Below are 13,375 nucleotides of genomic sequence, written 5' to 3' on the forward strand. Positions count from 1 at the left end.
TGGAGCTCGTGAGGTGCTCAACCTCAACTTCTTCAGGGCTTGTGAAACCTTTTTCTGTCCCTGTTGCAAAATCAGGCAGATAACCCTTCTGCCCAGGAGCAGAGGGAAATCCCTTGAGAAGGCTCCCTGCACCCAAAACTGGTCCCTTGTACTGCAGGGTGGGTTTGTGAGGAGCAGGACAAGGAGGGTTGGGGTGAAACCAAGGCCTCCACAACACATCCCCTCCATGGTGACCTCCCCAAAAGTTCTTTGTTTCTGCTGGGAAGGTGGGTCCAGGGGGGCTTTAAAGCCTGGAGGAGCAGACTGAGCTGCTGCTGGTGACCATCCTGAGCTGGAGGTTGGTTATGTCCACCCAAGGAGCAAAAATTTTTGGGAAAGAGCCCCAACAGTGCTGTACCACCAACACCTCTCCTTTGGACCTCCTGTTCTCCCCTCCTCCCTGGTCAGCACACACACCCCGAGCCAGAAGCTTGTGGATTTCTGTGATTTGGGGAGGCCAAAATTTAGAGAAAAATTACTTTAATAACACTACTAATGATAATAACGGGAAAATTAAATTAGTTCCTAAAACATGGCAGTGATTTGGGGTCTCCTACAAGCAAGGAACAGGGTTCACCTCCAGCTCTCCAAAATCCAGGACACCACAAGTGGAGAGGATGTTCATGGTGATGGTGTCCAAGAACAAGTGACCATCAAGGTGACTCCCCCAACCAAGGGCCTGTTTGACCTCACTGACTCCCAGGACAACAGCTGGGTGTGCTTCTACCAGGTCCAATGCCTGGGGCCACTCAACAGGGAAAAATTGCCCAAAACCCCTTTTAATTTCTGGGGTTTTCACCAAAATTTGACAGATTTTGGCATCAAGGAGAGCAGCCCAAAGGGGAACTTTGCTCCTGACTCTCCAGACATCCCAACCTTTTTCTGGCCATGTCTGAGCTGGTTAATAAAGATTTAGATGCTGCTCTGAGCAAAAAATACCTGAGGAGCTCTGGCCTCTCCAGGGTCACTCCCAGCTGTCCATGTTTGTGCAGGATTTAGGAGGTACCACATCAGGAACGTGGCCAAATTCCTCACTCCTTGTTTGGGGCCCATCAACCAGAACAGGCTCTGGGGGCTGAGCCTGGACTGCAGGAGTGGGACCAGCTCCAGGAGCCAACCACAGCCACTCTGCCCCACTGTCACCTTCCACATGTCCCCAATGCTAAGATGGCCACCAGCTCGAGCAAGGACAAAGCCACTCTGCCTCCACTGTCACCTTCCACATGTCCCCAGTGCCAAGATGGCCACCAGCTCGAGCAAGGACAAAGCCACTCTGCCTCCACTGTCACCTTCCACATGTCCCCAATGCCAAGATGGCCACCAGCTCGAGCAAGGACAAAGCCACAGCCACTCTGCCCCATTGTCACCTTCCACATGTCCCCAGTGCCAAGATGGCCACCAGCTCGAGCAAGGACAAAGCCACAGCCACTCTGCCCCCACTGTCACCTTCCACATGTCCCCAGTGTTGAGGTGGCCACCACCTCAAGCAAGGACAAAGCCACAGCCACTCTGCCTCCACTGTCACCTTCCATGTGTCCCCAGTGCCAAGGTGGCCACCAGCTCGAGAAGGACACCAACACCAGTGCCAGCTTCAGCTGGAGAGGCCCATCCTGGTCACCACCTGAGGAGGAAAGTCAGTGTGAGCATTGTGGTCCCACATTTAGGCATCTAAAAATTGGGAGAAGCCCAATTTTTAGAAGGAAAATAAGGAGTTAGAGGAGAAGGGAAATAAGGAATTTAGAAGGAAAATAAGGAGTTTGTCCATATCTGTGACTGTTTTCTGCTTCTTCTCCCATCCCAGGTGGGATCCCTTCCCCAGGGAATACAGCCCATGGAGGAGAGGGGGTGATGCTGGAGCAAAACTGGGGAGGGGATGTGTTCACCAGGGCTGCAGGGACACACATCCAGCTGGTCAAACTGGTCAAACTGGGAGCCAGTGCTGCTCCTCCCTGGAGGCCATCCCAGAGCTGGAGGTGAGGGAAGGCTCACCTGCCTCCCTGGATGTGCTGGGAAGGATCAAAAACCCCAGGGAAGGAAGCAAATGCTCTCAAAACTGGAGGATGTTGAGGAGACAGGGACAAAACTTCCAGAATTTTTTTTTCAGGGGCAGTCAGGGTGTTACGCACTGAGCTTTTCTTCCCACAGGATATCCAGATACTCACTGGGGCCTCGGGTCCCTCTCGGAGACGCTGCCGCCGTTCAAATCAGCACCAACATATGGAAGGCTCCTAATATTGTGCTTCTGTCAGAGGAAACCATTGTTCAGCTTCTCTACAGGAAGGATGTCTCACTGCTTATTACCAGCTTGAATAATTGTTTGGAATGTTTTATTTGACATTTATTCAAGGAACTTGGAAACCCGCACGGTTTCTTTCTCTCCAGAGGATAACAACAAAAAAAAAAAAAAAGAATTAAAAAAAAAAACACCCAAGAAAGCCCAAACTAGAGCCAACAGCTTCAGATGGCAGCAAGATTTTTTTAAATGTAAATATATAGTAAAACAAGTAAAGACTTATTTTTTTGGGCAGAGGAAAGGGGAAAGAAAGTAGAAATGCAGTATTTTATCATCCATATCTTTAAATTATCTTCCAGGCCTTCATTATCAAGGTTTATGTGGAAATCTTGAGGATTCATATAAAAATGATTGAAATAAAGAGAGGGAACAGGCAAGGAAGCAAAATATCCCATCACTGGACAGAGAGCACTGGCAACTCTGCCCTTAAACTCTGACAACCCCCAGATTCCTGAAGGACAACCCCATGTTCCTACTTTGGTGGGTTAAAAGATGCACAGAGGGAATACTGCTCCACACCTGGCCTGGACTGATGCTTCTAAGGGGGATTCTGGTTGCAATAATGAAGGAAAAAACATTGGGCTATTTTTTGGATGCTGCACCAAAGGTAGTGGGGGGACATGGTTTGCTTTCTTCAGGTCTGGCAATTTAAATTTGAGTTGTAATAAAAGCTCAAGTAGGTTTGAACCTTTTCTGGGCCAGGAAATCATTATTACAGGTAAAATACCAGGATCCACATTGGACATGGAACCTGCTGGGGCCACGCTCCTCTGTTGGAAGATTTCCCTGAAGAACAAAGTACAAGGACCAGTTTCACCCAGGGGAAGAGCTTGTATCAGTCAGAATCAGCTGAACTCCTGCCTGTGGTGCTGGAGAAGTTAAGAAGTTCCCCAGATCTTTCCCTTTTCAGCCATGTTCTCAATATTCCATATCAGAATAAGGGATAAGGGAAAGAGAAGCACGTGGGACTTGAGACCCCGTGTGTGTCTTTCAGAATCAGACTCACAGAGTCATTTATTCCATCATTCCACTCAGATCATCCAGTCCAACCATTCCCCCAGCACTGCCAAGGCCACCCCTGCCCATGTCCCCAAGTGCCACATCCACAAAGGTTTTTAATCCCTCCAGGGATGGGGATTCCACCACTGCTCTGAGCAGCTGTGCCAGGGATGGGAATAACCCTAGACAAAAAAACCCTCTGCTCTCCACAAGGCTCAGCAGTCAATCCAACCCTTCCAGAGCCTGGAAAATTGCTGGAATTGGCTGTTGTCCTCCAAACTCCCCCCATCAGCTGAGTACCTGTGCATGAGCCTTCCTTTCCAAGGAGAAATGGAATGCTGCTCCTCCACTGTCCAGAGCTCCTGGGAGCTTCCCAGCTGTTCATTGTCCAGGGGCAGCTCTGGAAGGGAAATCGTACCTGCAGACCCAGCAGGCTCCCAAAAACTTGTAATTTCTCTTGGTTTATATGGAAGAATTTTGTATGGGAGAAGAAATAGACTGGCACAGGGTGCCCAGAGAAGCTGTGGCTGCCCCTGGAAGTGCCCAAGGCCAGGTTGGACAGGACTTGGAGCCACCTGGGAGAGTGGAAGGTGTCCCTGCATGGCAGGAGGTGGCACTGAGTGATGTTTGAGGTCTCTTCCAACCCAATTCCATGACACCCAGCTCCCACTTCCATCTCCCTCTGCATGTCCTTTTCCTTCCCAATCCTTTCCCATTAACTTTTGTCAGCTGTGCTGCCCAGCCCTCCTGAGCCTCTCCCTGTGTCTGTGTTCCCACACAGGATTTTAGCTCCAACTGTCCCATCTTTGCCCAAATTTCAGCAGGCAGGTCATGGCCACACGCCTCCAGGGAACAATCCTGCTTCCAGCTCAGTGATTAATTCCTCTTTATCCATCATAATGAGGTCCAGATTAGAGTTACCTTGAATTGTGGTCCAAACAACTTATGTCAGAATATAATTACCTGAAGGTGCTGAGGACTTTAATGACACTCCCCCCCACAAATGGGGGATTTTTTAACCTGAAGTATCTGAAGTCAGTCTACTCATATTTCCTCTCTGCATACTCAGGGAGAGCATGCAACCTATTTTAAAATGTCATCCTTATTTTTTTATTTAGATTTATGCACCTCAAAGCCCCAGAGCTCGAGGAGCCTCCGCAATAAACACGAGCACCAAACTCTCCAAAAATAACAGCCCTGGGCTGAGCGTCACTGGTGAAACAACAATGAGAACAAACCCACACATCTCTGCTCCTCTCTGCCCAGCAGGATTAAATCAGGGGGAAGGAGATTACAGCACATACCTGCAGCTATAGAACACACCTTGTTCCGAGCAAACTCGGTTCAAAAAGTCAGGAGGAGGAGGCCTCCAGGCAGGCACCGAGCTGTGCACGGCCAAAAACTGAACAGGAATCACTCATCAGTTACTGCCATGGGTGAAACAGACTCAGCTGGGGGAATTAATTTAATTTATTCCAGCAGCTTCCCAGAAGCCAGCCCTGTAGCCCCTGGCTAGCAAAACCTGGCCACACAAACCCAAAACAAGGAGGTTTCACCCCACTCTGTGGTCCATGGTCCATATTGGATGAGAGACTCCCCTGTGCTGCCCCCACAGAATCCTTAAGGGTAGAAAAGACCCCCAAGGTCATCCAGTCCAATCATCAAGTGTGGGATACAGCAGCAACAATATCTGCAGAGGGGTAGGACACACAGCTTTAAAATTCCAGACTAAATAAAAGCCTGCACGTCATCAAAAAAGTTCCAAAATTAGTATGAGAACAGCACAAAAACTTTGGTCAATCAGGTCAGAGAATGCACTGGGAAAAACAGGCCTAACATCGCCCAAAGGACTTCAAAATACAGAAAGATGAAAAAAAAAATTTAAAAAAAAATCATCCACTTCAAGTTAAAATTCAAATAGGCTTCAAACTTCCCCTTGTTGGCCTGACAACTGGGATTTCGTGTGAAAATGTAAGGGAAAAAAACTGGGTATAGACAAGAAAAATAGGTGTAAGAAGTTTATTTCTGAAAGCAGAGCTGAGCTCTTCTGTGCAGTCACCAGAGACTCTGTAAGTGAGAACAATCTTGTTCCAAGAGTTCCCAGGGGATCTGGCTTGGGAAGACGAGTGGGAGGCAGGAAGGGTTAAAAATATTTTTTCAGAGAAAGCTTGGCTGTGAGATGTGTCTCCAGAGGGCCCGGAGCACAGGAGGGGCTGGAGATAAACAGACATCTGGAGGTGCCATCCTCCTCACCAGACTGGAGACACAACATTGGGAGCACAGGGAAAGAGGAGTCTGGGAATTCCCTGAGGAGGAGAAGGAGGAAATAGCACAAGTCACAGCTCTGGCTGTGCAAGTCCCACTTCCAGCAGGAAAAGGGAGGAAATTATGAGCAGGAATTTCTGCACAGGGCAGGAGAGACCTTCCAGACCAAAGGAAAGCCACAAAGGGGCATTTTTATAACAGAATCCAGGCATTGTCCTGGGTAGGCTGAAGAGTGGGCAAAAATACCTCCCAAATCCAACATGATTAAGGATTTAAAGCACAACCCCCTTTTTACAAAGCCATCTGAGCATGGACACCTTGTTAGCATTTTCACTCAGAGGTTGTTTCATCTCCAGGAGCTACAAAAACAAATCTCCACGGGACGTAAAGTTGGGCAAGAACAAAGGGGAGAAGGAACAACTTCTCCTTGTATCAAAGAGTGGAATTGCTCAGGAGGGACTTGCCAAGAGCACTGGAGTGATGAGAACCGCGTGACTCCACATTGACAACACTTTTGTTGTCTCACCAGAGTCCTCCTTGCCTCCTTGCTGTGCTGCTTCCCCTCCGTGGGCACACGGAGTGCTCGGTGCATCCATGAGGAAAGGACTTCTCCTCCCAGCCTTTCTGCTCAGCACAAATGAAATGTGGTCACCAGGGTTACTGGGGCTCTGCTCTTGTGAGTTTTGTTGCCAGAGAAAGCAAAATTCCCCCTCCCTGTTTTTGGTGGTGCACTGATGGGATGGAGCAGGGCTCTGCTGTACCAAACCCTGAGCATGGGTAAACAGATCCCACACCCCAAACAGAGCAGCCAATAAATCACAGAAGCGTGGAATGGGTTGGGTTGGGTTGGATTGGATTGGATTGGATTGGATTGGATTGGATTGGGTTGGATTGGATTGGATTGGATTGGATTGGATTGGATTGGATTGGATTGGATTGGATGGAGTTTAAAGACCATCTTCCAACTCCCTGCCATGAGCAGGGACACCTTCCACTGTCCCAGGTGGCTCCAAGTCCTGTCCAACCTGGCCTTGGGCACTTCCAGGGATGCAGGGGCAGCCACAGCTTCTCTGGGAAATCCATTCCAGGGCCTCACCACCCTCAAAGCCAGGAATTCCTTCCAAAATCCCACCTAACCCTGCTCTCCCTCAGCTTAAGGCCATTCCCCCTTGTCCTGAAATTCCATCCTTTGCCAAAAGTTCCTCTCCAGTCTTCCTGTCTGGAAGAGTGGAGATTCCAGTACACCTTTGGGTACTGGAATGTCTCCCCAAATCCTGCTCTCCACCACCAGAGCTTCACCTCTCCTCACCCTTCCAGCTTCCAGCATCCTGCATGCCCACCCTGGCACACACCAAATTTACCTTTCCATTTTCCTTACTGCCTCCTGAAGGAGGAGTTCTTCTCCAATTCTTTTGCAGCACAGCAGGAATTCCTGGGCTGGACTGCAGATTGCTCCCAAGAGAACCCCAAGGGACCCCAGGGGTATCTCAATCCAGCCCTGCTGGAAAATATTGAGATTTTTAATGTAGGTTTTTTATCTCAGGGCAGCTCCTGCTGCAAGGAATGGCTGGGAACTGACCCAGTCCTCACATGCAGTGATGGATTTGTGGCATTCCTGATTATCCAGCTGGAGGAGAGGATGTTGCACTGCTGGTTCTGGGAATGACCATGAGCCAGGTGAGGATCAAGAACCCCTGAACCCCCTGGGAAGAGGCTGCAGATCTCAACAGCAACAAGGGAGCCAGTGATCAACAAAATTCCCCATTTACACTTTCTAGCCTCAGGCTCCAAGGATGTGTCCAGTTTCCCCTTTCCTTGAGCTGAGAGAGGATCCAGCTGCTGCACCCAGAATTTTGTTCACCTGTGCTTTATAAACACAACAGAATGGATTTTTAATATTTTTTTAGGTATTTTAGGGGTTTTTGTCTCCAGAAATTCTCCTTTCCTTGGAGAACTTGGTCATCTGTGGCCAAGGTAGCATCACAAGATGGGACAGCCAGGCTGGGGGTCCGTTTCCAGGTCATGTTATTAACATTTAAATTCAGGTTTTACTTCAGTAACTTTACTAGAAATGTGCTGAATCCATTCTTTTTTTTTTTCCTCTAAGCCATCCCCTGAGACATTTTGAACTGAACATTTCAGGTATCCCGAAAAGGGAACAAAACACAGCTCAGATCCCAAAATAACCCTGAGCAGAGGCAACACAGGAGCAGGGAAACAGCTCTGCTCTTGGTTTTCTTTCTCTTACCTCCTTTTTATCTTCACTTGGGAGGAAAACCAGAGGAATTTCTGCTCCTTGCTCTGCTGATTTGGGGCAGGGGCTCCATGCAGGGGTCTGCAGCCCCACAGGAACTTCACACTGGGGTTTTTAAGCACTTTGACCTGGATTTAAGCAGCTGAATCAAGGCTGTCCCCTTCCTTTTCATCATCTGTAGGATCAACTAAAAAGCAGGAGCAGATGGGAGGATTTTGGTGTTCAGAGTCTTCTTTAGCTGAGCTTTTCCTCCCAAGCCTGAGAGGGGATTCACTCTGCATCTTTTTCCCATTATTTTGCTTTTTCCCTCCACTTTTCTCCCACATGAGGCAGCTCCACAACAGCTCTGAAGCCGAGAATGGATTTTTAACACAACAGAAAAGTTCAAAGCCCCCCCTGTGGATCAAGTGACCCCTTCAAGGAAAACAAGGATGAGACTCCATGGAAGGAGGAATCCAGAGGGTTCTCTCCATGCAAACCAGGAGTGATACAGCAGCAAAAAGCTGCTGGTGAAACAAAGACACAAACAACTCAGCACCAGGGCTGGGCTTTGAACCAGAAACCACCATTTCCCCCAAAGCCCAGCAGCTTTTCTTTCTGGACAGGGTTCACCAGCTCCCTTTTCTTCCACTGGAAATGAGAGGAAATCTGGCTTCACATGATACGTAAGTAACTGAAAGCCTCTGACTTAGAGACAAAAGAAAGGGAAAAAAAACAGGGAAAAAAAGGCCATTCAATTAAGTCACAATAATTTATCTGGTGTGATGCCCTGGTTGAGACAGGTTTTCCCTAAATTTTAATGTTGTGCAGGTGTCAGTGAACTCATCAAGTGCTGACTGACAGCCTTGAGGATGTTTCCAACCCATTAAGCAATGTTTTATCCTTAGGAAAAGCTAAGAGCATCCTTCACCTTTGCTTTAGAATTCCAGAATGGGTTGGGCTGGGAGGGACCTTAAGGATCATCTCATCCCACCCCTGCCATGGGCAGGGACACCTCCCACTGTCCCAGGTGGCTCCAAGCCCCAGTGTCCATCCTGGCCTTGGGCACTTCCAGGGATGCAGGGGCAGCCACAGCTGCTCTGTGCCCACATTTGGGGGAGGAGAGGAAGGAAAACAGGTCTGGTATGAGGTTACACAGACAACTGCACACCCAGAGCAGAAAAACAGGGATTTAAATGATCACAAAACCCCTCCAATGTCCAGGTGACAAAGAAAATGTTGATTTGCTGCTCGCTGCCCTGTTGGTAGGGTGGGAATGTGGATTGCAGGCCTGGGCAGCAATCCACATTGGGCCATTCCCCCTTGTCCTGTAATTCCATCCTTTGCCCAAAGTCCCTCTCCAGTCTTCCTGTAAACCCTCTTTAGATCTCCCCAAATCCTGCTCTCCACCACCAGAGCTTTACCTCTCCTCACCCTTCCAGTTTCCAGCATCCTGTATCCCCACCCTGGCACACACCAAATTTACCTTTCCATTTTCCTTACTGCCTCCAAGCCCTGTCCAGCCTGGCCTTGGGCACTTCCAGGGATCCAGGACCAGCCACAGCTTCTCTGTGTCCACACTTGGGGGGAACAGGAAGGAAAACAGGTCTGGTATGAGGTTACACAGACAACTGCACACCCAGAGCAGAAAAACAGGGATTTAAATGATCACAAAACCTCTCCAATGTCCAGGTGACAAAGAAAATGTTGATTTGCTGCTCGCTGCCCTGTTGGTAGGGTGGGAATGTGGATTGCAGGCCTGGGCAGCAATGGGAAACCTGCTGGGAGAAAACCACGAGTCCCAAACCAGTGTCCTCATGGCTCAGCCTCTGAAGGCTCTCTGCAACAGTGCAGGAATTGTGCTGGAAATGCTGGATGGACTCCCAAAGGCACAAAAGGGATGAGAACACCTCCATGGAGAGCAAGAGACACTGGGCCACGGCAGGCTGGCTGCAGACAGTCAGAAATGTTCGCTTCCAACACAAGGTTGTGCCAGGACAGGGGGAAAACTCCTCCTGGCCCACTCCAGCAGCCATCCTCCCCCACCAGGGGCTGTGCCAGAGGAACCCTCGGGGCTCTTTGTGCACACACCAGGCTTGGATTGAAAAGGATTGTTGTTTCTCCCCTCCCCTGCTGCCAAGACTGAGCAGATGGGTGAGCTCAGCTCTGTCTGGGAGCCAGAGGCAGCAGGAGCTTCCCAGGAACTGAATTCTGCATCCCAGAGGGAACAGCGAGTGCAGGATGGAGTTTAGGAGATCCTGGGTGATGCTGAACCATCCCACGAAATCCTGGATGGTGCTGAGCTGTCCCAGGAGATCCTGGATGATGCTGAGCTGTCCCAGGAGATCCTGGATGATGCTGAACCATCCCAGGAGATCCTGGGTGATGCTGAGCTGTCCCAGGTGATCCTGGGTGATGCTGAACCATCCCAGGAGATCCTGGGTGATGCTGAGCTGTCCCAGGTGATCCTGGGTGATGCTGAACCATCCCAGGAGATCCTGGGTGATGCTGAGCTGTCCCAGGTGATCCTGGGTGATGCTGAACCATCCCAGGAGATCCTGGGTGATGCTGAGCTGTCCCAGGTGATCCTGGGTGATGCTGAACTGTCCCAGGAGATCCTGGGTGATTCTGAACCATCCCAGGAGATCCTGGGTGATGCTGAGCTGTCCCAGGTGATCCTGGGTGATGCTGAACTGTCCCAGGAGATCCTGGGTGATGCTGAACCATCCCAGGTGATCCTGGATGATGCTGAACCATCCTAGGAGATCCTGGATGGTGCTGAGCTGTCCCAGGAGATCCTGGATAGTGCTGAGCTGTCCCAGGAGATCCTGGGTGATGCTGAGCTGTCCCAGGAGATCCTGGGTGATGCTGAGCTGTCCCAGGAGATCCTGGATAGTGCTGAGCTGTCCCTCCTCATGCCCCCAGCACCAGGTAGAGGGGCTGGCTCCTAGAAGTGGTGCTAGGAAGAAACTCTTTGCTGTAAGACCCTGGCACAGGGCAGCTGCCCTGGATCCCTGGAAGTGTCCAAGGCCAGGTTGGACAGGGCTTGGAGCCACCTGCTCTGACCTGACCATGGGATTTTTCTCTCCCTGTTTCAACCAGGCTCAAACTGCAAGTTTCCTTCCTTAAATTGCAACGATGGAATGGTTTGGGTGGAAGGGACCTTACAGATCATCCAGTGCCACCCCCTGCCATGTGCAGGGACACCTTCCACTGTCCCAGGGTGCTCCAAGCCCTGTCCAACCTGGCCTTGGACACTTCCAGGGATCATCCATAGCCACCCTGAAAGTTAGAATGCAGGAAGGTGCTGCATAGAGGAATCAGAGTCCAGAACAGGATGTATATAAAGCAAATATTGAACTAACTTTGATAACACAGAAAAATGGAAGATTTTTGGTGGGGTGCTGCAAGGGCTCCATTGGAACCATTAGAAATTTCCTGTTTCACTCGTGTGGGGAGGTTTTGCAGTGATCTATACAATGCATTGTGTGCCTGCTGAATTCCTAGCCATGAATGGGTCACCCACACTTTAATTTCCATGCTTTTTTTGTTGTTTTGTTTTGTTGTTTTGAAGATTTTGTTGTTTTGCTTTTCCCTTCTTCTCTCACTCCACACTGGTTTAACCCCTTTAATGATTTACCTTGGCAGGAGGGGCTGCAAGGACACAAGGCCCAAAGGGATGATCCTCTCTGCCTGTGAGGAGGATGAGGCAAACACAGCAAGGAGCACATCCCAACCCTTTCTGTGCCCACTCCATCCTCCCATATCCCCCCCAGGATCCCATCCCATGTCTGCTGCTGGTTTCTCCTTCTTCCCTGACCTCTCCCATGGTGTTCCCAGGAAAGTTTATTGTTAGAACTTGCACCCACCTCACCTAAGCAAACAAACAGCAGCCAGAGGAAGGGACACCCTTCCCAAAGCCAGCCAAGCCCAAAACATTTGTGTTTCACTGGCTTTGCAGCAGTGATTTTAATCTGCAGCACAATCCAAGCCTTGCCTTTGAGAAGAGAAATCTCTTAGCAGCCCTGCTCTGTCATGACCACATCCCAAAGCCAGGGATAGGGCAGGGGACAGCAGAGCCTTTCAGATTTTAGGGGAAAATTGAACAATTCAAGGAGATTTTAGGGGAAAAATGAACAATTCAAGGAGATTTTTTACTCTATCTTCAGAAGAAAGAAAGTTGCAGGGAACGCAGGGAATCGTGGAATGGGTTGGGTTGGAAGGAATGTTAAAGATTGTCTCATTCCACCCCTTGCCATGGACAGGGACACCTTCCACCAGCCCAGGCTGCTCCAACCTGGCCTTGGACACTTCCAGGGATCCAGGAGCAGCCACAGATTCTCTGGGCACCCTCAGAGGGAACAATTCCTTCCCAATCTCCCATCCATCCCTGCCCTCTGGCAGTGGGAACCATTCCCTGTGTCCTGTAATCCCATGGTCCATTCAGGATGGAACACAGGCAATGGGGCAGGTCAGCTCTGACAGCTCAAGGCATTCAGGAGCCACCACAATTTGCAGTTCTGTCTTTGTGTCTCCTTTGTGCCAGCAAAGGGAGAAGGGATGTGTCTGATACAGGAGGAACTTCAGCACTTACCTCAAGAGGTTCCACAGGGAAATGGAGCAGAATTCCCTGTTGATGCACAGGAAACACATCTCCAGGAGTCTTCAGCATCCAGCCTGCCTCTGGGGCCTTCCCTGAGGGCTGGTGACATCCACCCTGACCTGGAGCAGAGAACTCCCTCCTCATTGCCCTGGGATGGGCAAAAACCCCAGAGCATGGGGAGGGCAGGGATCCCAATGCAGCACCACAGCTGGGAGGGGTGGGAAGGATCCAGATCCTGGAGAAAGGTCTGGGGACACCTTCAAACACCTTCCAGGGCCTGAAGGGTCTGGGGACACCTTCAAACACCTTCCAGGGCCTAAAGGGTCTGGGGACACCTTCAAACACCTTCCAGGGCCTAAAGGGTCTGGGGACACCTTCCAACACCTTCCAGGGCCTGAAGGGATTTGGGGACACCTTCAAACACCTTCCAGGGCCTGAAGGGATTTGGGGACACCTGCAAACACCTTCCAGGCCTAAAGGGGCTCCAGGAGAGCTGGAGAGGGACTGGGGACAATGGATGGAGGGGCAGGACACAGGGAATGGCTCCCACTGCCAGAGGGCAGGGATGGATGGGATATTGGGATGGAATTGTTCCTGTGAGGGTGAGGAGCCCTGGCACAGGGTGCCCAGAGCAGCTGTGGCTGCCCCTGGATCCCTGAAAGTGCCCAAGGCCAAGCTGGATCCATTGGGATGATAGAAGGTGTCCCTGCCCAGGACAAGGGGTTGGAACTGGATGATCTTTAAGGTCCCAACTTCTGGTTTGGTGCACTCAAGCACCTTGGATATTCCAGATTTCTGTCCTAAAAATCCTATGACCCGTCCCTACAGCCCCTGTAGCCTCTCCTTCACTTCCAGCTCCTCTTTTATCCTTTCTCCAGAGCTTCCCAAAGGCAGCAGAGGCCCAAGGCAAGGCTGTGGCCAAGGCTGACAAGATAAAGAGTTA

Source organism: Agelaius phoeniceus, chromosome 4 (assembly GCF_051311805.1).
Source record: "Agelaius phoeniceus isolate bAgePho1 chromosome 4, bAgePho1.hap1, whole genome shotgun sequence".
Lineage (NCBI taxonomy): Eukaryota > Metazoa > Chordata > Aves > Passeriformes > Icteridae > Agelaius > Agelaius phoeniceus.